This window comes from Mustela nivalis, assembly GCF_964662115.1.
Source record: "Mustela nivalis genome assembly, chromosome: 14".
NCBI lineage: Eukaryota > Metazoa > Chordata > Mammalia > Carnivora > Mustelidae > Mustela > Mustela nivalis.
The window spans coordinates 85,978,593-86,003,287 of NC_139033.1; the positions used below are offsets into that span (position 1 = coordinate 85,978,593).

The following is a 24,695-nucleotide window of genomic DNA, read 5'->3' on the forward strand; positions in this document are numbered from 1 at the left end:
TACAGACCAGAATAAGTATCCTCAAGCATCCTCTTCTGAAACAACTATGAGAATGAAAAGGTAGCATACATAGTGGAGACAACTTTTCCAATCCTTACTTCACAAAAGGTATTCATTTACAGAATGAAAGAACAAAAAAAGAACAGCATTTCACCAAATGAGAGAATCGAGAAAAAGACTTGAATAGACTGAAATAAGTCAAGCAGAGAAAGTCAATTATATGGTTTCACTTATTTGTGGAGCATAACAAATAGTATGGAGGACAAGGGGAGTTAGAGAGGAGAAGGGAGTTGGGGGAAATTGGAAGGGGAGGTGAACCATGAGAGACTATGGACTCTGTAAAACAATCTGAGGGGTTTGAAGTGGCGGGAGGTGGGAGGTTGGGGGAACCAGGTGGTGGATAGTAGAGAGGGCACGGATTGCATGGAGCACTGGGTGTGATGGAAAAACAATGAATACTGTTATGCTGGGGGAAAAAAAAAAGACTGTGCTGCAAAGGAAACGACTCACTGGCCAGACATATGAAATGATGCTCAACATAAGGCATCGTGAGGGCAATGTAAATCCAAAAGACCATGAGCTGTGGCATTGTCTGTTAGGGTGGTGAGGGCCCAAACCAGGAATTCAAACCCAAAACCCATGTTGGAAGGATGTAGAAAATTCGAGACTTTGTATGGTATTAGTAGAATGCAGAATAGTGCAACTACCCTGCAAAAGCATGTTGAGTGACCTCAGAGAGTTGCAAAAGGAACTCCTGTAGATCCAGCACATGTGAGTAAGGAAAATGGGTATATGAAAATCAAATTCTATTAAAATACATGTTTCTCACAAGAGAAACACTTTTGCTGCAAAAGAAATGTGAAATCCTAATTTGGCTCTGTTTCCATTCCCAGGCACTGAACCACCTTGACTTGTTTATATGCCCAAGCCTTCCAGATAAAACAAGCCCCTCTTGCACTGACGGGCAGACAGGGAAGTGGTGATTGTCCTGTCACACTTGTTGAGGTCTGAGCTTCTTTTTCACCACCTTGCAATGCACAAAACACCCTTTGTTTCTGCATGGAGAATACCCAGGTCCCCACAGTGGTGCTTAGTCCCTGAGGAAGACCTAATTTCTCCTTTGATAGGACACCTTTTGGGCACACATTAGAGAGCCCCAGCTAAGACCAGTGGTGGGTGTGTGATTTCCCACAGGAGAAGGCCGGTTTAATTCTTAGACACAGTATCTGAAAGGAAATGGTAGATCTCCACGAAGAAACATGGAGTGAATTGGCCCCAGCTTCCTGGCCACTGCTTCTTTGTCAGGGTCCTCCGCGAATGGGCTGTTGCACGAGGCTGCCCCAGAAGCCTCGTGCAGAAGGATGGAGTCTGTCCCAGCACTCAGTGCTTCTGATGAGGTTGGGAAGATGCATCGTGGGGCCTCTGATGCAAAGATGGGTGTGTGAATGAAGTGGTAAGAGGGAGGTACCGTGACCACTCTTGCCCGAGACCAACCATGAGGTGAGAGTGCCATGGACACTGACTCTGTAACCGGGATTGGAAAAGACAACCTTGTGTCTTTGGGGCACATTTCTCCCCTTCCTAGTTAGCAATGGAATTTGTTTTCCAGGGGAATCGATGTGTATTTGCAAGGAATGAACACCTATTTAAATTGTACGTGTTGAAAATTTTTCACATGCATAGACATTCATGACGTGGTGGTGATGGGAAACTTCGCTGAGAAAGTGGACGCCATTAATCACCATGTTGAGGGGAACAAACCCATACGGTTACACACTATTCATGAAACTTAACACACACACCAACCCTGAGAATCACAGCACATGGATTCCCATGGAAACACACTTCCTGCCCAGCACCCAAACCTACAGCACCTAAGGACAGCAAAGTAGCTTCCGGGAACAAGGTCATGAGGCCCCAGGTCTTTGTCCAGAACATGACTCTTAATCTCATTGCATCAGGATCTGCATTCTGGGTGGCTCTCAAGATGGAGCCTACAAGGAATTCCCACCTTGCCCATTGTCCAGATTGTTCCAAACCAGTGAGAGATTCCAGATTACAGCATACCTACCACTCCCCCTTTCTGGCAGGGCCACCTGTGATTTCAGAAAAGAAAACATTATGAACATCAAATCATGCCTAGTCCTGCATGCACAGCTCTTTTGTTCTCTTGGTGATGGGAGAAAACCAGACAGGGAAGGGTGATAGAGGCCGGTGAACCCCAAAGTATGAAGAGAGCAAAATGAGTCATGCAGAAAGGTGCCCAGTCTTCCTACAGGTTCCACGTCCTGGGTCCCACTGGACAAAATAGGTGGCAAGGAGGAATAGCTGTTACCCGTACCAAAGCTCACTGCCCTACAAATTGTAGGTGATCCTGCTGTGGTTGTCCACCTACCAACCCACACACAATGTCTTTGGGATTAGGTAGCTCTTGGTAACAGATTATCACTAAACCTTCTCCCCACCATGTGAATTCTATATGCTGATATTTTTGTACCTGATTTTATTAAGAGAAGAATGTTGTGTCTCACACAAAGAAAGGGCAACACACCACACTGGTGAAAAATGGAGTGTCTTCATCTGTACTTTCTGTGGAACCTTCACTCGTCAGGCCATCCAGGGAAGCTAGGTGATAATATACAGAAATGTTCAGGACATTGGTGGGGCTTGGCAGAATAGGTCAGAGAGTTTTGCTTGGTATGGGCATGCACGCAAGTGTATGGAGACGTTGGATTAAATGAGTATGGACTGAGCAAGCTGCTGCTGCATCAAGGAAGGTCAGGGGAAGGAGCAGGAATGGAAATAGAAACATTGACTCTAAACTTTAGCTACAGGGGTTGAATCAGGCTGACCTCTTCAATCTGAAAGAGGGTAAATACTAATATGCACACTAGGTTTTACTGACAGACAAATTCCTCAAACTGGCGACTGTGTCGTGGACGTTCTCAAGACCACTTATTCTTCTTCTTTTTATTTTTTTTAAGATTTTATTTATTTATTTGAAAGACAGAGATCACAAGTAGGCAGAAAGGCAGGCGGGGAGGGGCAGACTCCCACCTGCCCCAGCAGGGAGCCTGATGCCAGGCTCAATCACAGAACCCTGGGATCATGACCTGAGCCAAAGGCAGAGGCTTTAACGCACTGAGCTATCCAGGAGTCCCTTCAAGACCATTTCTTTGCCAGGATAAACCTACGCTGTTCCTACCTATCTCTAATCTCTTCTGGAAGATCGTATTTCATCAGAAGAACACTGTGTTACAAGGTTGCATTCAATCCTAGCACAACTATCCTAGAGGTTTTTTTGTTTTGTTATTGTTGTTGTTGTTTCCTTCGTGAATCATTTGATAAGGAAAACCAAAGACACAGGATTTCAACATAAGACATCTCTGCATTTCAAAAGCGTCCCCATCCACAAAGTGCTGGTTCTTCCCAGTCTTCCTTTCCTGTGCCATGTGGGTGTGACCTTTGAGTCAGTGGGACCCAATGTCCCAGGAGCCCACCTGCCCCCCACAGCAAGCGGTAACTTCATTAGAGAGCAGAGTTCAGGTGAGAGCACGAGACTCTCTAACCTGGCCATGTAGCAGATTGTCAGGAAGTTTGATCGGGCACCAAGCTAATGCTGCCGCTTTCCTGGCAGTTGCCATTTGCCAGGAGCCTTCACTCTGTGCATTCAAGATGTGAGCGTTTTTTCTAAGGCTGATGATTATGTGTTGATAGACTAGCTTCCTGATTCTTTTGTGCTTTGACCATGTCTGAGAAATGTCCCCAACTAGGGCAGATGTTGGTCCCTTCCTTTCTTCCCATCCCTGTCTGAGGAAAGGGAATCCTAAGCAGCCCTCCAGGTGTAGCTGTGGTCAGCGAAGAATGTGGTATCCTAGGGGGTGTGCACAGTGGGGATGTAGGAGGTTTGGCTTTGAAACTTTGACCCGTGCACTGAATTCCATTATCTGGGAGATGTCTTCCGATGAAACACACACTCAGCACACCCACGTGCTCAGTCCCATCTCATCAACCTACACAGGAACAAGCCCCAACCCACAGATGCACCAAGCACACCACCTAAATGACCTCCTTGTTTGCAGGACCTGTAGCACAGGGTCCTAGGTTAATACAGGACACCTTTTTTTTTTTTTTTTTTTTTTTTCCGTCTACCCCAGCCTCCATTCCCAGCAGGAACTCAGAATCAGGGAAGGTCAGACCAAAGGAGGAGAGAAAACCCTACCTTGTTCTTCAGCTAGATTTGTCCCCAAGATGTGACTGATCTAAGAATACGTACATGGGCCATTTCCAGTTGCAGCCTCCTGCAGGTGAATAAAGGGAAACCCTGTAAGAATCACATCACCCTGTGCACATGTGCACACATCTCTGTGCCCTTGCTGATGTAAGCAAGCTAGATGGGATGCAGTCATTGAGTTTGACCCAAAGAAGGAGAAAAATCACCTCCAGAAAAGGCTCTAGTTTGGAATGTCAGCTCTCCCAAGTCCAATCTCCACAGCAACTACAGAGCTAGTTTCCATAGACAAAATTACCTCCTGGAAAACACTCATGACTAGCCATTGCCTAATGAATGGGTGATGATGTTTTCTCAGTGCCCCTCTAAATACAGTGTCAGTTAATGGTATAAACTCACTGCAGACTCTCAGCACCAAGGAAATATTCTCTACCCTCTGGCATGTACATGCTCAGATGTTCATGGAAATAGAAAGCAAACACCGGTTGTCCCTGAGATGCACAAAATGACTTTACTGAGGTGACCGAGTGGCTCTACACTCAAGCTTCTGTCTTCAGCTTAGGACAGGATCCTAGGGTCCTGGGATGGAGGCCCACATTTGGCTCCCTGCTCAAACAGGGATTCTGCTTCTTCCTCTCCCTCTGCTACTCTCCCTGCTTGCACTCTCTCTCCCTCTCTCTCAGATAAATAAAATCTTTTAAAAATGAGTTTACCTGAGTGAGAATTGGAGTTTCTTCCTCTGCTGTCAAACTGGGTAGCTCTTCCATTAGGTCCTTGGCGGGAGCTAGGAGGATCCAGAGCCACTATGAGGTCACTAGTGTGGCTGCTCAGGAAGTAGGCAGGGAGTTTGGATGGATGAGGACAGGAGGGGAATGTGTGCATGGTTAGGAGGTACAGACTGCACTGCTGTCCAGCCTTCTCCTTGGTGCACAGAGGAAGGGATGGGGGAGGAGCAGGAAGGAAATGAGAAGAGGGGGTTTGTCTTTCTAGCTAAGGTGAGCCCGATCAAAGCAAAATAGTCAAATACATGTGAACCCTAAGCTGGCTTCTGTTTGAGGACTGAGTCCCATAACCTCTCCTGACTGAAGTGCCACTTAGCTGTTACACTCTTCTTTGGAAATCCATTCTGGGCCCAGGATCCCCATATGCTGTGACAGTATGCATCATGTCTTTGTAAGATTTTGCAGGGGATGATAAGCAATCTTTCTTCTGGGGCTGAATTCAATCCTCAGAAAAAGATCCCAGTAGTTTTCTTCACTTATCATTTGTCTTTAGAAAATCCCATGTACAACACTTGAAAACACTGAAATTGTAGCTTGTGTAAAAAGCCACCAGTCAATGAGTTTGATATATTCCTTCCACTTTTCTTGGGCTGTACCATGTGTGTATGTGTGTGTGTGTGTGTGTGTGTGTGTGTGTATTTCCAATGAAGACAGCAGCTGTTCAAACCTCCCCAGGTGTTCTGACCAGTGGGAAATTCCTTACACAGAGGAGTCTTGGAGTGTGTGCTAACATTTTCTAAGCTGGCTTTACAGGAGATTTGCCCCAGGGGTGTTGGTTCCAAAGCTTCCAACCAAGCTTGACCTTTGGTTTCTATTTGCCAGTGGTGCTGAGTGTGTGCTTAGAGAATTTGAACCTTCCTAAGGCTTATGGAAATCTTACCAAGTACACTAAATTCCCTCTGTGATGCTTTTCTGCCCTTGGTCGTGTGTACATCTTGAGTCCAGCTATGACAGATGTTCTGTCCTCCATGGGCCCACACCCTTTCCAGCATAATGGGCTTGTCCACGAGGATGTGGCTTTTCACTGTGCACTTGACTCCAGGGACCAGGCTGTAATCTTTAACATGGGCCTCTATCCTTTCCCTGGCTTCTGTGACCTTGGAGGCCACTGTGTCATGTTGGGTCCTGTAGGGGACCCTTTAGAATCTAGGTTTTTGGCTGTGTGCACAGATGCTGGTGCCCCTTTGCTAGCTAGCACCTATGGTACATCACGACCCCCTGGCTGAGGGACTAAGGTGTGTAGGCCAGAGCAACTTTCATATTGAAACGTGGGTTCAAATCTTGGCTCTCCATGTAGGAGGTCAAGGGTTTGGATCATTCATCTCCACACCATGCCCATCTCAGAAAAGCAAATGGAGACATCCTCCAGATACAGCTGTGATGAGCAGGGGAATGAATATGTAGTGTGCCAAGGTGATGATAGCGTTTTGGAAGGGTGACACTTTGACTGTGATGAAAGTTTGAGAAAGACCTCCTGAGAAAGGCACACATTCATGTCCACAAGCATAATGCATAGACACACACACACAGACACACACTCATAGGGCCTTCATCCCACATGCACAAAAATCACCCCTTCTATATGTACTAATTCTTCCAGGACCTGTACAATGTGGTCACCGTGCCTTACTAGACAGTCTCAGTCAGTATCCCACAACCCCCATTCCTTGTTGGAACCCAGAATCAGGGGGCAGGCTTCTTTGTACTCTAGATTTCCTCCCAAAAGCTGATACTCCTAAATACATATAGCGGTCATTCTTCCCAATGTCTACCTGTCATTGGGGAAAAGGAAATACAGTGAGGATCCCAGAATCCTGTACACTGTTGGGCCAGCTCTGTTGTCTGAGAAGGACTTCAGGCAATTAAGTGGATGAGGTATCATGGTTGAGTCCTTGTCCCTTCACCCAAGTTAAAGAGGACACTTTGAATGATGCTGGAGTTTTTCATGGCAGATCTCTCAAGTCCATTCTGATTGACAGAACATCTTTTTCAAGGAGAAACCTTTTCTGCTAAAGAAGCTCTTTGATCACATCGAATTTGTAACTGAGGCTGTCCCGTGTCATCACCCTTTTTGAGTCCACTGTCCGTAAGAGGTTGGATCCAGCTTGTGGATTGCTCCACAAGAGGAGACTGCTTACCCCTTCCCCTGGGAGGTAAAGTACCAGATTTTTATCCTCCATTGGTGGAAGAAATCAAGGAAGGAACATTTCTGTCTCTGAGAAAGAGAGGTGAGCTTACCTCAGGGCGAGTTGAGGCGCCTTCCTCTGTCCTTTCCCTAGGAAGGTCGTTGGGTTGGACCTCCACTGGGTCTAGGAGAACACAGAGGAGCTCTCAGGACATTGGCTGTGCTAGTCAGGAATGACTTGGGTAGTACTGCTTGATGTGGATGCAGGGCCAGAGTGAATTGATGTGAAAAGTGACCAAGCAAGGCCTGACCTGCTGCTGGGCCAGGATCCTTGGTGTACATAGAAACACAGAGGAGGGGAGCAGGATGGAAAAGGGAAATGGGGCCTCGGCTTTCAAATAGAGGGAATGTCATCAGTGGGAACTCATCAGCATCAATCTGGGAAAAACACTCAAGGCACACTGGGTTTCAGCACACACACCCCTAAGGCCTCCTGCCCTCTGTGAAGCCAAGCCAGCTTGCCACTTCTTCACCTGGTCATGGGACCTGTTCAGCTGTTTTCCCTCCACATCTGCTGTGACCCTATCTCTCTTCTATTGCCTTGGAGTATTAGGTTTTTATGTGATGGAATCTATGTAGTATTTATGCTTTTATTAATTAGTACATATATTCTCAGTGACACTCTATACATCCCTAATGCTTTGTAGACAACATTACCGTCTACATTGAAAACATTTCCATCCTATCTTATGTAATCTCTGTACCCATGAAGACGTAACCACCCCTCTCCCCTTCCTCTGATCCTCTTGATCACATCGAAGTCCATCGGACTTCCTGGTTCTGTGAATTTCCCTGCTCTAGTTTCCTCAAAGAGTGGGATCTTGTAATGTACATCTTTCTGTGTGTGCCTTCTTTCAAAAAGAGTATAAGTTTTTCAAGGTGCACCCATTTTACAGAATATTGACAATTTTTGTTTCTTCTTATGGCTGAATAGCATTCCATTATGTGCATGTAACACATTTAATGTGGTCTTTCCTCACGTGATGGGTTTTTGGAATGTGTCTGTCTAGGGCTATTAAGAATACTGCCATCATGACATTGTTGCACAGATTTCTGTCAGTTACTGAAATGTGAATACTTGATATTACGTATTTGTGTAACTTGTAGAATGGTAAAGACAAAGAATGTATTTTAATGTAAAGTGTGAGCTTTTCATAAATTTTTGAGGTTTTGTTAATTGTAAGGTGTGTAGTACACACTTGTAAGATGTGGTTAATGGATGGACGTGGAGGGATGGGTTATGGAGTCCTCTTCTAATTATCTGTTACAATATTATTTTAATTGAAACTGCTCAAAACAGTGTCTCCCTCTTACTAGAAATCTAGAACCATTTTAATTGGGAGATCTATATTGACCTATGTTCCAAAAATAGCTAAGAACCATATATTTAGGCCATAGACAGTTTTTTCCTATAAGACACATGGATTTAGTCTCAGAGAGAAATTCATCTTGCCTGATGTACTTAATGGTGATGGATTCAGTAAATTTAAATATATACATATGAAATAATAGAAATATCTGTTTCAGTGTTTTCGGTTGTTGCTCTATCAATGTTAGCATATGCAAGAATTATTCTTAAAGCAACATAATGAGTAAATTTCCACAGTACCTGATTCTGTGTCTCTGATTGGGTACGCCTGGGTCTGGAGACAGAAATGGACTCTTTCCTGTCTCATCATGGAAGGGGCAGATGTGGTTTTGGGAGGCTCCACAACTTCTGTCTGCTCCTCTTCACAAAGCCCTGGATGGCTCAGTCATTAAGCATCTGCTGTAGCTCAGGTCATAATCCCAGGGCCCTAGGATCCAGCCCTGCATTGGGCCCCCTGCTCTGCAGGAAGCCTGCTTCTCCCTGCCCCAATCCCACTGCTTGTGTTCCCTCTCTCACTGTATCTCTGTCAAATAAATGAAATCTTAAAAAAAAATAAATAAAGTCATGGGAGATGCAAAGAAATAGAGAGCAGTGTTGGAATCCTGTAGTAAGAAGACCATTGGGGGGGTTGATATTCTTTACTTCTAGTCCACTCTTCTCCTCCCCCTACTCATCAGCTGCCCAGCAGGCATTTCTTCCTCCAGGTAAGACTTAGGAAGATGTCGCTGTGTGCCATGCTTTGAATTCCGCCCCCTTGCCCTATCCCAACACACACAGGTTTTGTGGGCAACTGCTTATATTTAGCAGAGACATTACAGAAACTCTACAAAGTGCAGTGCGCATGCCTGATGGCCTGGATTCCCATCCCATTTAGCAGCCACAAGAAAGTTCTTGAGAGCCCTCTGTGCCCTGTTTCCCTGCCCTGTGGCCTAGACGTTAGTGTGCCATCACGGTGTCCCAAGTGATTGACTACAAGGAGCGCCCTGGATATAGGAAAGGACGGATGCTTCCCAGTTTCTCTGTAGGTGTTGAGGAATGGGATGCCTATGGTATCAGCTAGATGGCTGGCTGTGGGTGAATCCAGACATGAGACTTGGGATGGCTCCACTGCACAGGAGGATGGAAGGCGCCTCTTTACCGTTCACATGGGAATGATGCTTTACAGCCAACAGAGAATCTGTGTTCTTTCTCCTGTCCTCCCCACAGCAGCACTGATGGGAGTCAAAATGGGTTGGAAGCCACATTTGACGGTGGAAGGCACTGAAACATAGGGAGCAGAAGGGACTGTCCAGAGTTGCCATGCTGATGAGTGGTGGATCTGGGACAGGAATGTCGTTGTTTCCTTGTGGATGAAGATCCCCAAGCCCCTGACACCAGCCCAGGGCCCCTGAGAGAATGTCCTGAACTCCTGAATGAAGAGCTGCCCTCACGATCTCCAATTCCCCTGTACCAGTGTTTCTGTAGGGGAGAGCGAGTGCCCTGAAGGAGGTGTCTGTGCCACAAGACTAGACTCAGTCCTCACATCTGTGTTTGGGGCCCTGACATAACATATGAGGTAGTTTCTTCCAAATGGAGCCCTAGTGAAGGACCAGGAAAGTGTAGCTTTGGGTACCTTCCTCCACCTCTTTGCAAGGTCAGCACTGTCATCCAGGGCCTTCCCAAAGGCCGGTTGAACCTCAGTGCTACTGGTGTTCTGCTTGGCTCCCAAGCTGATTCACACTCCAGGCCATTCCACTCCCAGCTCTCACAGTATGACCCCGCCAAGAATTTGCTTGCCTTCAGCTGGCCAATCCTGAGGAGCAGTTCATGGTAAGAATTAACATGGAAGTGGCCATCTGGGCTGGGGATGATTAATTTAAGGAAGGAAATCAATGTTGCCGAATGTCCTACTGTTTTGTTTTTGTTTGTTTTTTTTTTAAGATTTTATTTATTTGACAGAGATCACAAGTAGGCAGATAGGCAGACAGAGAGAGAGGTGGAAGCAGGCCCTGTGCTGAGCAGAGAGCCTGATGTGGGGCTCCATCCCAGGACCCTGAGATCAGGACCTGAGCAGAAGGCCAAGGCTTAACACCCTGAGCCACTCAGGTACCCCTGAATGTCTTAATCTTGATCTATGGGCTGATCTGAGGAACCTAGGTGGAAGTGATGGCTACCCTGGCTGGAGTGAGTTCCTCCCTACTCTTCCATTCCTTTCAAACATCCTCTCAGGTCTTTTGATCCCCTCTGGAGACTTTAGGGTTAGGGGACAGTCTACCTCCATAGGCCAGGCCTTGAGAACCCACCCCAGCAGTAACTTTGAGACCAACAGTCGACTGCACAGCTGCCAACTGTTCATTCCACCCACCCGGTGGCCAAGCCTGTTCCCATCCACTCTTGGGCATCATGCAGACGGCCAGTGAAACCCTCCACATCAACCCATGAAAACACCCCAGAGTCTTCCAGTGTGTCTCCTTCTAAAAATGACTGCATTCTGACTGCTGACAGTCCCTTTCTGATTTTGTCATTTCCCACTGAGAAAAGTTGACTGGTTACTCCTTTCACTTGAATGTGTTGCTGGTGTCGCACCAAGATTCTCGTGATCCAGTGAGAGAAGTGTGTTGTCTTACCGTGTCTGTTGACTGTAGGACTATGTAAAAAATTGGTCCTTGGAAGTAATACAGTTTTCTTGGGGCGCCTGGGTGGCTCAGTGGCTTAAAGCCTCTGCCTTCAGCTCAGGTCATGATCTCAGGGTCCTGGGATCGAGCCCCACATTGAGCTCTCTGCTCAGCGTCGAGCCTGCTTCCCGCCTCTCACTCTGCCTGCCTCTCTGCCTACTTGTGATCTCTCTCTGTCAAATCAATAAATAAAATCTTTTAAAAAAAATACAGTTTTCTTAATTTAGAAAATATTTAAGGCAGCCAGCTTCATTGAAAAATCAAATTAACTAGTGTCAACAAATTGGAAGGAGTACATGATCAGGGGGAAAAAAAACACACAGAATTGAATTTCCCTACAAGTAAGGCAGCCATCTTGTGAGAATAGAATTCAGAATATTAACATGAACATACCCATAGAACAGCAGTTCAGATTTACCATCTTGGGGACCTTCACACCTGTTAACCAAACTGCAAAGCCTTGGCTGAGAGAGAGATACCCAAGGAAGGGTGTATGTCATCAAGTCACTGTGGTGATGGGTCATGCTCTTAGAGCTTGCAGTGTTAAGGCAGCTCTGCAAACTGTGGGTTGTTGGAAGGAAGTGGGTCGGGGATGGGTAGACAATGGTGGGCATTGAAGAGGGCACTTGTGATCAGCACTGAGTTGTGTATGTAAGTGATGAATCACTGAATTCTACCAGAAACTAATACAGCATTCCATGCTAATGAACTAAAATTTTAAAAAGGTAGGTACATGGGGTATTTAAATTTTTATTTTACATTTACGTTTTATATAAAACTGTTATTAATACCATGTTTCAAAAAGTCTCTCCTGGGATGCCTGGTTGGCTCTGTTGGTTAAGCAGCTGCCTGTAGATCAGGACCAGGGTCCTGGGATTGAGCTCTGCATCAGGTTCCCTGCTCAGTGGCGAGCCTGCTTCTCCTCTCCCTCTGTCTGCCACTCTGCCTACTTGTGCTCTCTATCCCTCTTATCAAGTAATTAAATAAAATATTTAAGAAAATAAGAAAAATAAAAATATCTTAGGACTTAAAATAGGATTGGGAAAAAATGAGTAACAGCATAAATCTAAATATTACAAATCAATATTTTTGCTTCCTTAGGTAATGCAGTCATAGCATTTTATACAGTGGTTTTCTGGCACAGTTTTAGAAAAGTTTACTAGTTGTGTTATAAAAATATATAGTTTTAAGAACTATATTTTTATTTAATATCAAGTAATCTCTCAGTTCGGCCAGTGTTGGATAACAACTAATTTGAATTTATGACATTGCCAGGATTTTTTGTTTTGTTTTTCTTACTGTTTTTGGTTTTTATAGGTGGTGGAGTGAATACAAGTATACTTATTTAGAGTATCTTCTAGGTTATTATGGATGACTTGGATGGATTTCTGGTGTTCCGTCAAAATATAAATTTTACTTATGACACCCAGAGCTAGTTCTTTTGCACCAAATTTTCCAAAAAGATTTAACTGTAAACAAATCAATTTCAGGAATCTGAATTTAACATGAAGTGCACTTTGGCATTTTAATGTTTCCTCTGATGTTTGCCATAACGTGATGATGTATAAATAGCCCAACATGGCCTTTGCATTGGTACATCATGGTGTCGGTCAAGAAGTAGGTGCTGGAAAACAACTGACACTTCTATTTGGGGAATTAGGGACAGTCCTCTGGGAGACTTAGAGTGGAGAGAAATCAGGTATGGTCCTGATTTTGAGCAGGGAGTATAGGTTTATGATGGAAAAACACAGGCACTTGCTTCAGAAGAATGATAATGAGTAATGGCAGCTAACAGGTGTTACATTGTCTCTTTTTCAGTCCATAGTAGAAGTGTGTGTACTAGGCAGTGGTGGATTTAGCACTGAGCAGTTCCATGTGCAGGAAGTCAAAAGATCATGGTGCTCAGAAAATTGAAACAGGAGATGTGCCTATGGTTTCCTTCTGTTTTGTCCTTTGCAGTCTAGTTTTAGAGTGGCTCTCTTCCCAACGTTTACTTTTTTAGCAAAGCTTACTTTTTTTTTTTTTTTAAAGATCTACCTGTTTATGTATTTGACAGAGTGAGATCACAAGTAGAGAGGCAGGCAGAGAGAAATAGGGAAGCAGGCACCCCACTGGGCAGAGAACCCAATGAGGGACTCAGTCCAAGGACTCTGAGATCATGATCTAAGCCAAAGGCAGTGACTTAACTGACAGAGCCACCCAGCAACACCTTAAGTTTTTTTAAAGGGGAGCCTGGGTGCTCAGTGGGTGAAGCGTTTGACTTCAGCTCAGGTTGTGATCTCAGGGTTCTGGGATCAAGCCCAGCATCAGACTCTGATTGTCAGGGAGCCTGCTTCCCCCTCTCTCTTTGCCTGCCTCTCTGCCTACTTGTGATCTCTCTCTCTGTGTCAAATAAATAAATATCCTTTTTTTTTAAAGCTTAATTTTTATGAACCTTTTTTTCACAATTCTAGTCCATCTCTTTTCTGACATATTTCTAACAGGAAAACATCAATGATCCAGTTATATTTTCCTACCATCACATTTCATTGTCTGGGTGGTTGGCAAACTGCTTCAGGTCCCTCATGCCCCTGGAAGGTGGCAGTTTCCTAGTTTTTGGATAATCCATGCTAGATGAGTCTTAGGACCGTATCTTAGTAAGAAGAAGATTTGAGGACATGTCTAGGTGTTACTTAGGGTCTGATGGCTATCTTCTATTCGTGGAGCAACAATTATTTTGGCATTTTCAGTAGTACTCCCAAGGAGAAATCCAAAGTATGCACAATTGGAAAATTACAAAATTAAAAGACTCGAGATTAAAACAGTCCATTACCTCCTGAAATGCTGGGGTCTTTCCTCATCTATTCTCAGAGAAATTCTAGAGCAAAGGCAAGCCCCCATGATGTTCTGTACTGGCACCTCTGCTCTTCCCTCTGGAAGAGAGCCTGCTGCTACCTTGACTCTGAGCACAGAGGGGATGGGTCTACTGTCACACTTGGTGGCTATTAGTCTGGGGCTAGGGAAGGAGGAGGAGACCACTGCAAAGAACATCTAGGATGCCCCTGGCCTGCCCCATGGCCCCTTGGTGTGGTTCCAAGGCAAGGAAGTTGTCCCAGGCCACCTGGCCTGTAGGTCAGAAGAAATGCCAGTGCTATGCAGTCATCCTGGTGGCCTACAACATCATCAACCAAAGACTGGCCAGGGTACACATGGAGGTGTTCATCAGTGATACTAGAATACTCCATGTGCCCTGGCCCTCTGGGAGACCTGGCCTGGGTGTCTCAGGCCCAGCAGCATGCCCGCATCGAGGAGTCCAGTTCTGGTGTCCACTGGAGGGTTCCAGGTCACTGCTGGGAAAGACCAGATCTGCCAATGTGCTGGACAGACCCAGCGGATGGAGAAAGCTGTCCAGTATTGCATTTCACACCCAGAAGGCATCGTCCTGCATCCCAGGGCCTGCTCCTGGAGAGAGGCTGCTGGTTCCTCAGGAATCCAGGCATGTGGGGACCTTGGCCTCTACTGCAAAGATTTTGCTCAATCACTCTCCGTCATGGGTCCCAGCAGTGGCCTGGCACTCACGTCATCCTGACTTCCTGGTCATAGCTCCTTCTCAGGTCACAGAAAGCCATGTGGATCATTGTTTTACCCCTTTTGTATAAGACACAGCCCCTGAATTTCAAGGGCTGTCCCTTCGTGGAGGTTCCTAGAGAGGTGTCATGTCACATCGATAGTATATTGGGGTTCTGTTTGACAGAGGGCCCTGTCCCTTCTCCCCCCACTCTGCCGGGCTCCTGCTCAGGTCAGCTGGAGCAGTTGGAGGGCCATGCCTCTGGCCAGCAACCATGGGAATTCCCCCTGAGGACTAAGTCCTAGGCTGGCAGGAGAAGTCAGCATGGTTGCTGTGCCAGCCCTCAGAAATGGGTCAAGTGACCTTTGAAAATCTGGTGAGGTTACTGTTCTAAACATAACAATAGCACCCAGGGACTAACTTAGCAGGGTTTTTCTGGAACCATCAAACAAGCTTTGTAGCATGTGAGGATGAGTGAATTGCAATGTCTAGAGTGTAGGTTGTGTTGGAGTCCCTGTGCATTGTTGTCAGGGGTTGTTCAGGCTCATAGGCTTGGGCAGATGTGCCTTGCCTAAGAGGAGGCCCCTGAGGTTGATCAGGAAGGCAGGGGATCCAGTCCTATCATGCACCTGGGCCCACATTGGTCATCACAGTGGTTGGGTTGAGGGGAACACAGGGCCGGCCAGCTAGAGTCCATGGCACCTGAACTGCCTATTGGCAGCCTGCACCCAGGGCCCAGGGCCCTGGAGGCAGAGCCTCAAGTCGCAGGGCCCAAGGCAGATGCTCATAGGAAAGGACTGGAGCCAGGGAGAGAGGCAGGCAGACCCAGGCAGTCATGTCAGCCAGCCAGATCACGGGGACTTGAAGCCCAGCTCCATGCTCTGTGCCACACTGAAAGGCTGGCCTGTCTCAGGGGAAAATTCACACAGCGTGAAGTCTGCCATCCCCACCACCCTGACGCAGAAGGTGTGGCATGGAGTGCACTCATGTTCTGGGGCAGCTGTCAGCCCTGCATGGGCAGAGCCCCCTATCCCACAGAGAGGCCCCCTGTCATCCAGCTGTCCCTTCCTGCCCGGCCCCACTTCCCTGGCCCAATAGCCTGGAGGACACTGTTGGTCTCTATGAATCTGCCTGTGCTGAAAGTGTCACAGTATCTGTGCTCTCCAGTTGGCTTCTTACCCTGCAAACGTTTTCAAGGTTCCTAGCACAGATCAGCACCTCGTTCCTTATCATGGCTGGGAATATTCTGCTATGTGCACACACACATTTTGTCCCTCCCCATCTGTTGATGGACCCTTGGCTTAGCCCCACCATTTGGTTTCTGTGAGGGGAGCTACTGGGAACGGTGATGCACTGGTATTTTCCAGGAGTGCTGAGATGATGTTGTTCCTGGGTGGGCAGGGGAGCCACTGAGGCTGCAGTGGGGGGCTAGGCCCTGAGGTGGTGTGTGGGCTCCTCCTGCACACTGAGCCCCTCTTTTCCCTCCACTCTCTGGGAGGGGTCCTGGCCCATCTCCTCTACTACCCATTACCCATGCTATCTCCACAAAACTTGGGTGTCAGCCTCCTGGACCCCATGGCCCCCCAGAAGGGAAAGAGGAGCCGTACACATCAAGCCCAGTGTCCAGGGCCATCTGACACCCCGCACATACTCAAGGAACCAGCTGTGTTGCTGAGGGCACTGGCAGGAGATGCTAAGAAGAACTTCTAAACTCTCCTAAGAGTTCTGTACTCAGCATGTAGAGCACTGCCCAGCCTCTTAGCCCTGATCTCTACCCCTCATGCCCAGGACCCAACTCCAGGTTCTTCAATTCCAGCTGTCTCTGGCCCCTTCCCAGGTACAGGTCCCAGTTTTTCCCTCTGTGCCCAGATCCACAGGCACTGTGTGGACACCTCTGCCTTTGTTATCAGATGGTATTGTCCTGTCTACCTAGTAATGGGACCATGAACACTTATCTCAAAATTTGCCTCATCCTGAGCTTAGGACCAAAGGAGACCTGAGTGCCTTTGCTGTCCTATAGATAGAGGTCCCCAAACTCCCATGAGCATGAGGCAGGAGAACAGCTATGAGACTCCTGAGCACTGGGAAATGCCCAGGTAGGGTGAGATGATGTGGGTGGACTTCATGTCTCAGAGCATGTGGGAATAGTTTGGGGAACAGGCTAATCAGGGATGTCGCATACTGAAGCAAGGTGATAAGTGGCAGTGATATCTGTCCTGTGACTGCTGTGACCCCAGAACTCTTGTACACACATGTACACACAATACACATGTTTCTTTATCGAGTCTCCTTTTCCACACCCCATACAGCACCTGAGCAGGGGAAGGGAAGGCAGCTAGCCAGGGAGGCAGGCAGGCAGACAGGATGCTGATCTGTGGGTGGGGTGGCCGTGCCGTAAGGCAGGGACCAGAGAGGCCTGTTAAGTGTTAAGGCCCAGCTCTCTGCAAGTGGATTCATGGAAGCATGACACAGGGAGAACCCCATGTGCATGTCCCTGCAGCTCTGTACTCCTCCTCCCCGCACAACCTCAGAGGGGTACAGGGAATGAGATAGGGAAGGAAGTTTTATGTTACTCTTTCTACCATAATTTGGGTTACAGCCTTCCAATGGGACAAGTCAAGGACAAGGAACATGGAGGCAGCGTGGCCTGGCAGACAACAGGAGAAGGTGTGCCGTGCACCTGGGGGAGAAAGGGCAGGATCTGCCTGCCCTAGTGGGATGCACTGTCAAGGCGGGGAACTGTCACCCTAGGGAAAGGAAGGACTGGACTGGTTCTCCCTCCAAAGAAGGAGTTGGAATTTCTCCTACACCTGGTGAGAAGTGCCCATGGGAGGTCAGGTCAGCAGCCTGACCTTTGCTCTTTGACACAACAATTTTTGCTGTAAAGGGAAAATGGACAGTCATGGTGAGCTGTTGTCATCAGTTGTTTTAGGGGCCATGTGGGTCATGTTGGGCCTGAGTGTTGCTTCAGGAGACCACAAAGCACCTTGGAATGATTGCTTGGCTCTTTTTTTAGAGAACAAAGAACTTTAAAAGAGAGAGAGAGAGAGAGAAACTTACTGTGAGTCGTGGGCTCTACCTTTGTTGTAAGAGGTTATTATTAATTGTTGTTGTTTGGAAGGAGAAAGAAATGGCACTGCTTCTTGCTGTTTTAGCTCCCCCTAGGGATACATAGAGCTGGGCTCAAGACTTTGGGGACAAGACAGGGAAAAGAGAAGGCTTTGGAGCTCTGCTGGCCTGAGCCTGGTGTTCAGGCAGGAGTCCAGGGCACTTGGCCCATGGCCTCCCCCAGTGTCAGGCACCACAGTCTCCAGGTAATTACCAATGTACACAGGGTCATGATAGGATGAAAGCCACAGGCAACTTCATGGAAGGTCCAGTCTGTCTTTTGGTGGGCTTCGCAGTGTGTAGGTGGGGAAGTGGGCTTACCAGCAGGTAAACGCCAATGACAGAGTGGGTTTCTGCCTGGATGAGACAGTCTGCTGTGGGCCAGATGTGATTGTTGTTTCTGGCTCTCAGGTGAGGTGCAGATGCTCAGAGGCTATCACCCAGTCTTGAGGTGGTCAGGAACTCCTGGGGCTCCTTCTCAAATTGAGTCATTTGCTAGGAGTACCCTAAGGCAAGGGGGTACATCAAGTGAAATTATGAAGAGGTGGTTGATAAAATACATCTCCCTCCATAGCCTCTTCCCTCCCTCAGGGGACCCCCTGTAACACCCTACATGGCTTCCTGAAGGGTGGAATTTTCCTAGGACAAAGATTTTGTTTCCATCCCTGAGGATCAGGACCTCAGATCAGAGCTGACACAAATATCGGTGCTGAACTGGGGGTTCTGAGGTTTGCTTTGCCCAGGCCAACACCCTGGGAAGAGGAGCTCCATGTGACATGCGACCTATTGCAGACTGGCCACCTGAGGGTCAGCAGAGATTGGAGATGAGCCTCGCCTGCCTTGTCTTTTGTCCAATGTGTCCATCGTCTGTCCACCCCCAAAAGACTTGTCATGAGACACCTCAAGGGGCCAGAACTCCTGCCATGAGAACTGTATTCAGTGTGTCCCTGCTCTCTGTTCCTCTTCCCTGAAGGGGCCACAAATCCTGCAGGTTGGCAGCAGCCTGACGCTGTGGGACTCGTAAAGTTGAGGAAGGTCACCGAGATTCATTATTGTACCCAGTCTTCTTGGATTAGCTGTCAAAGGGTGACGGGAATATCAAGGAAGAAATAAACATACCCCTGGAACAATTGTTGGCTTTGTGAATTCACAGAGAGGATGTAAGAACCCGGGTTCTATGTCATGCAGTAGTCTGGATGCAATGGTTCTCATGAGAGGTCACCCCTACACAGATGACAGTGTCAGCAGTGCCTATGGAGTTCAGCACAAGGACAGCCCTAAGATGTGACCTCTGCCTTGGTCTTCTGGAAAGGTGGATTTTGGGGTTGCTCGGGGCCTGACAGCACACATCATAGACCTGCTGGCTCTTGCCCAAATTAATGGAGGCTTCCATCGTGATGAGTAGGGCCCAAAGCCCAGTGCCCTCAACCCTGCCAAAAGAGGATCTGACCAGTAAGTCCTTAGCCCTGAATATTGGGATAGTATAACATTCACAATGTCTGATGTCAGTGGTAAAGAGGTCCGAAGACTGAGAATCGTGCACTGACTCTTTAAGTATATATGTAGGCATACAGAGAGAGAGAATTCATATGCGATACAGCTCACCAGTTAAAGTTTACGATTCGATGGATTTTAGTATATTCACTAGATGCCGTTTTAGTATATTTATTTTATTTTATATATTTTATATTTCTTTTACAGAACATACTTTAGTGAGGTTAGTATATCCATCTCAAATCATGTTTTAGAACAGTTTCATCACCACCCCCAACAGAGACCCTGTACCTCAAGATTCACCTCCTAGGTCACCTGCACCACCTGCCCCAGCAAACACTAATTTACTTTCTTTCTGTAGACTGCCTTCTGGGCACTTGAGACAGAGCGCCTCATCTCTGTCTTGCCTCTTTTGTGACTGCCTCTTTCTTTTCATGTACTAGGTTCATGCACACTGTACCATGTTTCAGTAATTCAATCCATGTTACTGTTAAAAATGGTTCCACTGCTTGGGTAGAGCAGTGACTACAGTTTCCTCTGTAGATGCACACTTGCTTCCTTCCACTTGGGAGGGATGACCAGTAATGTTGTCACGCCCACTTACGTGCAGAGTTTCTGTGTTTTCTTTGGGGGAGATACCAAGGAGCAGAACGTCCGTCCAGGCTAGATGATAACTCTGTGTCTAGCATTTGGAGGAACTGCCAAAGGGCTTTCCAGAGTAGTTGACCCATCCCACATTTCTACCAGTGCTGCACCAAGTTTCTGATTTCTCCCTGTCTTTGCCAACATTCTGTGTCCTCTGTATGGGTGACCGCAGCCATCTTGGAGGGTGGGGCATGTTTGCTCATGTAGGTTTTGATTCCCACTTCCCCGGTGGTTATGGTTTAAGCATCTTTTTATGTGCTTTTTTGGCCATTTGCATATCTTCTTCAGAGAAATATCTGCTCAGATCCTCTGCCCACATTTTTCAAATTAGGTTACTTTTTAAAAACCAATTATATAAGTGGTATTATGTTCCTTTTCAGATATAAATCTGCAAACGTTTTTCTCCCAGTCTGTGGGTTGTCTTGTCTGTTTCTTGAGATTTTCATCTAAAGCTCCAATGTTTTGAATTTTAATTAAATAAGATTTACCTCTTTTTTTCTTGCTTGTGCTTTTGGTGTCATATCTATGGAACCCTTGAATAATTCCAGATCATGAGGATTTGCTCCTGTGTTTCCTTGCAGCTGTGGTTTTAGTTCTCACGCTTAGCTTTGTAATACCTTTGTATCATTTCCTGTGGCTCATGTGAGGAGGGAAGATCCACTTTGTTCCTTTCCATGTGATTATTTACTTGTTCCTGTATTATTTCCTGAAAAGATGATTGTTTCTGAATGAATTGTCTTGGCTGGCTGCCTTTTCTAAATCAATCAACCTTAAGGGTTGATTTGCAAGCTCTCAGATCCATTCTGCCACTTCCTGACTGTGCAAGGCAGAAGAACGAGGCACAAACAAGTCAGCTGCAAGAGAAAGGGAGCAGGGGACAATAGTAGAAAAGATTGTTGCCCCGAACAACTCCTCAGTTCCGTTTTTATTTGCTATAGACAGTAATCAACAAAGGAGCCAAATAAGGCTAAACATTAATCATATGCCTGGTAGATAAACAAGAGGGAAGGCAAAATATATCTGGTCAAGCAGTATAAAGTTTATAGTTGAGCAAGCACATTCAAAGGGTTCATCTAATTAGGCACAGGTGCTCTTGGCAGGAAGGGAAGATAATGGAAAAATGAAGCAGGCGGCATTTGGCCCTGACCTAGCCGGGCTTTCACAGCTAGCTGCTCAGCTTTAAGGACATATATCGTCCTCTCCCGCAGAGGTCTGTTGCCTGTATATGTTTTCCTTAAGGCTATATCTAAGCATGCTTGGTAACTAGTGTAATTTTTCATGGGCTATATTTTAAGTAATACATTGTTCTGAGGGACAGTTACACATTCCCTTGATCCAAATATCAATCCTCATGCCAGGATAACATTATCTTGATTACTTCAGCATTGTTTTAAGCTTTTAAAGAAGAAGGTGTTAGTACTCATTTGTATTCTTTCTCAAGAGTGTTTTGCTCTTCTGGGTCCCTTGCATGTTGAAGTGCATTTGAGGATAAATGTGTAAATTTCTGGCAGTGGGGAAGTAGCTGGGATTTTGATAGAGATTTCCTGAATATGTAGACAATTTGGGAAGCCTTGCATCATAATAGTATGTGTCTTCTAATCCATGATTATGGGTAGTCTTTCCATTTCTTTAGGTCTTTTGAACTACTTTTCCCAATAATGTTTCATAACTTAATGTGTATGAGTTTTGAACTTCCTTTATTGTGTACCCCTCATTATTTGACTCTTCTGATGCTATTATAAAAGAAACTCTTTTCTCAATTTTATTTGAGGATTATTCATTGCTACTGTAGAGAAATTCAAGTGATTTCTTTGTGTGGATCTCTCATCCGAAACTTGCTTAACCTCATCAGTTGTCCGAATACTTTTTTCTTTTTTTTTTATGTGTATTTTAGATAATTTCTATATATAAGTCAAATTTCTACAAATAGAGATGGTTTTACTTCTTTCATTCAAACTGGATTTTTTAAAATATATTTTTATTTCCTAAGTACCCTGTCTGAAGCTTCCAGTATAACATTGGGAGAAAAGTGGGGAAAGCAGGGGTGCCTGGGTGGGAGAAAAGTGGGTTAAGCCTCTGCCTTCACTCAGGTCATGATCTCTGGGTCCTGGGATCAAGCCCCACATCAGGCTCTCTGCTCAGCAGGGAGCCTGCTTCCCCCTCTCTTTCTATGCCTGTCTCTCTGCCTATCTGTGATCTCTGTCTGTCAAATAAATAAATAAAATATTTTTTTTAATTGGGGAAAGCAGGCATAATGGTCTTTTTACTGATCCTACCTAAGGGAAGTCCTTCAATTATTCATTATTGACTGTCCTAAATACGGGTTTTTCAGAGATGATGTATCAGGTTATGGAAGTTCCCTTCTATTTCCCATTTGTTCAGTGTTTGTATTATGAAAGAGTATTGGATTTTGTCAGATGTGTTTCCTGTGTCCACTGAGATGGTCATATGGGCTATGTTCTTCATTCTCTTAATGTTTTTAATTAATGATTTGTTTTCACATATTAAACCAACCTCACTTTACCTCCTAGATGGTCATAATGTATCTTTTTCCTTTGTTGCTTCATTGACTAAGATTTTGTTAAGGATTTTTAATCACTATCCATAAGGGATATTGATGTGTAGTGTTGGAGTATTTTTGTTTTCGTGATCTCTCTGTCTGGTTTCAGTATTAGGGTAATTCTAGCCTCACAAGAATTTTTCTTTCAGTGTTTGACAGAATTGACCAGCAAAACCATCCAGTTCTGAATTTTTCTTCATGGGAAGTTTTATTGCTAATTCAGTCTGCTCTTTTCCTATATACATCTATTCAGATTTTCAAATTTTCCTGAGATGGTTTTGGCGATTTATGGTCTTCTAGTTTGTTTCTCTCTTCTGTTATCTTGGCTATTGCTATAACTGTTAACATAATTCCCTTATAATCATTTTTTTTTTACTTTGTGAAGTCACTAGGCACACCTTCTTGTTTAATCTTGATTTTAGTAATTTGACTCTGTTTTTCCCCCCTTAGGCAGTCTATGTGAGGTTTATCAATTTTGTTGATCTTTTCAAAAATGCATATTTTTCTATTGATATTTTTAAAAATTTTTTTCAATTTATTTATTTTCAGAAAAACATTATTAATTATTTTTTCACCACACCCTGTGCTCCATGTAATCCGTGCCCTCTATAATACCCACCACCTGGTACCCCAACCTCCCACACCCCCACCACTTCAAACCCCTCAGATTGTATTTTAGAGTCCATAGACTCTCGTGATTCACCTCCCCTTCCAATTTACCCCAACTCCCTTCTCCTCTCTAACACCCCTTGTCCTCCATGATCTTTGGACAGCAAAGGAAACAGTCAAAAAAACAAAGAGGAAACCCACGGAATGGGAGAAGATATTTGCAAATGACAGTACAGACAAAAGGTTGATATCCAGGATCTATAATGAACTCCTCAAACTCAACACACGCAAAACGGGCAAACATATCAAAAAGTGGAAAGAAGATATGAACAGACACTTCTCCAATCAAGACATACAAATGGGGGGGAGGAGTCAAGATGGCGGAGAAGTAGCAGGCTGAGACTACTTCAGCTAGCCGGAGATCAGCTAGATAGCTTATCTAAAGATTGCAAACACCTGAAAATCCATCGGCAGATTGAAGAGAAGAAGAACAGCAATTCTGGAAACAGAAAAACAACCACTTTCTGAAAGGTAGGACCGGCGGAGAAGTGAATCCAAAGCGACGGGAAGATAGACCCCGGGGGGAGGGGCCGGCTCCCGGCAAGCGGCGGAGCAACCGCGCACAAAATCAGGACTTTTAAAAGTCTGTTCCGCTGAGGGACATCGCTCCAGAGGCTACCCGGGGCAAAGCCCACACGGGGTCAGCGTGGTCCCAGGTCCTGCAGGGTCACAGAAGGATCGGGGGTGTCTGAGTGTCGCAGAGCTTGTGGGTATTGGAACGGGAAAGCCGGCTACAGAGACAGAGCCGACAGTAAGCTCGCAGCTCGGGGTGACCATGAACCAGTCGCAGGCTCGGTGAGCTCGGAGCGCGGCCGGAGGTCAGGCAGACGGGAGTAACTGGGCGCTGTTCTCTGAGCGTGCACTGAGAAGTGCGGCCCTGGGCTCTCAGCTCCTCCAGGCCAGAGAACAGGAGACCGCTATTTGTATTCCCGTCCTCCGGAACTCTACAGAAAGTGCTCAGGGAACAAAAGCTCCTGAAAGCAAACCCGAACTGATTACTCACCCCGGCCCCGGGTAAGGGCGGTGTAATTCCGCCTGGGGTAAAAACACTTGAGAATCACTAAAACAGGCCCCTCCCCGAGAAGATCAACAAGAAATCCAGCCAAGACCAAGTTCACCTACCAAGGAGTGCGGTTTCAATAAAGGAGAGCAGCAGAATTCTAGAAAAGGAGAAAGCAAAGCATGGAACTCAAGGCTTTTCCCTGTGATTATTTTTAGTCTTGCAGTTAATTTAATTTATTTCTTTTACATTTTTTGTTTTTTTTTCTCACCTTCGCGTAAAATTTTTTTTTAACTATTACCTTTTTCTTTTTTAACGATTTTTGTCTAGTTTATCTAATATATATATTTTTTCTTTTTTTATAATTTTCTTTATTCGTTTTCTTTTTTTTTTTAATTCTTTTCTTTTGGAGGAGTCAAGATGGCGGAGAAGTAGCAAGCTGAGACTGCTT

General features: G+C 45.8%; 1 long non-coding RNA gene across 1 annotated transcript in view; it reads left to right on the forward strand.

The window, feature by feature from the left end:
* The window catches only part of LOC309847534, a 155,930-nt gene that overhangs the window by 83,413 nt on the left and 47,822 nt on the right, over positions 1-24,695 (forward strand). The window lies entirely within an intron of this gene.